Below are 2,765 nucleotides of genomic sequence, written 5' to 3' on the forward strand. Positions count from 1 at the left end.
AACAAAGAGAAGTTTTTAAAAAAGAAAAAAGATGGACATTTAATGCGAAAGAAACGCGATGAGAACGGAAAGAGATCGAGAACTTAAAAGATTCGTAACGGAAGCTTTACAGACTTAAAGATACCTCAGGTTTATTTCATACGGAAACGATACGGTGGACCATTTTGATTGAGGTAAATGTATTCCTGATCAAAATACTGGATAAACCTCATCTATATCACGGATACGTATCTTCGTCATCGTCATTCGCGATGGTTGTCCTTTTCGCTTCGATCAAAATGGCCAACCGATAGGCACTGAAACTATATATACATACGTATCTTCTTGTGAAGTAAACGTCAATATTACTTAGTCGAATTCGTTGCATCGAGTCGAGGACTCGCCCGTTATTATTGTAAAATACTATATATAATCGCATTTAATAGATCGCCTGACAACGTTCAAACGCCAGGGAACGAACCTGGATCCGATAATTTTCTGCCGACTACCCTCCAACGACAATATGAATAATTTAAAAAAAAAAAAAAAAAAAAAAAAAAAAAAGTCGTTTTCGCGTCCACAGTGTTGCCACTATAACGTGATAACGTTATTATTCGATTGGTCGTTGACTCAATTGTGATCGAATCGTAACGTTGAATTTTCTTCCTGCGACATTCGTAATTTGTCCCATGAATCGATGTATCATTGAATCTCGCTCAACGACAGCTGAGATGACCCGTAAAAAAGAATCCCGGCTCCGTTGGCAACACTGTTGGCCGCGATAGCCGAGCATAGTCCGCGCGCGTATTAACCGAACATTCGATCGATTCGACAAGCGAGCCAATTAGGGGCGATCAAAATCCTATATTGAATGACAGAGACAACGATCGCCCCGGATAATCAATCCATGGGCCTCTGTCCCAAGCATGATCGCCGAGATTCGGAAGGGAAAAATAATGTCGCGGATAAATTAAATGGCCGGGATTATCATACCAAAACGATCTCATATCGATTTAATGAAATGCAATTTTTGATCGTGCGGTCGACCGGGGCGCCGTTACACACACACACACACACATATACACACATACATACACAAAAGAATACACATAAATACATTCACGCACATCGGGTCAAGCGGCGAAATCTTCGTAAAAGCGACGAAATTCATTGCATGTACCTGTTTATAAAATCGTCGCCGGCCGATGCGAGCGATGCGGATAGAAGGCGAAGCGTATATTTATAAATTGATGTCGAATCAATTAAAGCGGAATCCTTTTGCCGTTGATCGCCTTTTAGGCCACGTTGCACTTGGTCGATCGCACAAAGCAAAGACATATTATTAATAGTATATTATATTATATTATTATATTATATTATATATTATTATATTATATTATAATTATATTATAATTATATTATTACCATTATTAATTATTAATTTTTATTAATTATTATTATTACCATCGTCATCGTCATTATCATCATTTCTAAAAAAAAAAAAAAAAAAAAAAAAAAAAGAAAGCTATTAAGTAGCATCACTAACAATAATAGTTAAATGATAAAATAAAAAATGAAATTGAAATAAGAAAAGATATGTGAGATCCTTATCAATGCGTTATATAAGGAACTTGTTAGTATTTACGCAATACTCCGTGCATCAATATGTGTGATGAATTACATTATCGAACTACTGAAAACATATTCGGAAGAGGGCTGGCACGGTGTGCAACCAGCGACTCTTGTAAAATCTACATCCGTATATCGCTGCAGAAGCTACTATTTATTGAGAATTAAAAAAGAAAAAGTATCATAGATAAAAATAGCATAAATATTGCTGTGATTATGTCACATTATACGACACCTGAACAATTCGAACGATAAGAAACGCATCATACGGAACTTAGAATATCTTACGTTAATTAGATTAATATCTTACATAAATATTGAAATGATAATTTTATCATCGGATTTTTTATGCTAATAAATCTATCTAATAAAAATTTTATTCAATTTATTAATTCATTTCGTCCGCACGTCTTAACTTTTTTCTTTCTTCGTTTGTTCGTTGACAGATATGAAGTTATTAAATATATTGTTAAAATATATCAATCAGAATGCATATAAATTTATACATCGAATATATGAATAAAAATATTATAAAATACGTATATATAAAATTAAGTTAATTAGATTGTTTGTTTATCGTTCAAAACTTTTAATTCAATTTTTTTTTTTACTATTTTGTATTTAATATAATTAAATAATATAAAATAATAATTTTAGTATTAAATTAAGAAAAGAAAATAATATGTAATTGTATTAAATAATTAACTGTGCTATTAGAATTTAATAATAATTGATATATGTATTTTTCAATATATAGGATGTTGATAAATTTTATTTTTTATTTTTTAGATTATTTTATTTATTAAGTAGATTTGCTTTTCTTTTATGAATAATAAAAGAGATGATATATTTAAATTTTTAGCTATATTATTACATTTAATATTTCATTGTGATAGTAATGTAGATACTTTAACAATTAAAGTTTATCGTTAATTTTTACTTCGACTGATTAAGGTCTTTCACATGTATACTGCATAATATTTATTTCCTTGCTCAAAAAATATAATGTATATATTTATATCTAATTTATCAGAATTATAAAAAAAGAAGAAATTTATAATATAAGAAGAATTTTTTCATTGTATAATTTAATACTCGTGCCATAATGAGACATAATCGCAGCTTCGTATAATCACCCATTCAAAAAAAAAAAAAAA

Source organism: Apis dorsata, unplaced genomic scaffold (assembly GCF_000469605.1).
Source record: "Apis dorsata unplaced genomic scaffold, Apis dorsata 1.3 scaffold_37, whole genome shotgun sequence".
Lineage (NCBI taxonomy): Eukaryota > Metazoa > Arthropoda > Insecta > Hymenoptera > Apidae > Apis > Apis dorsata.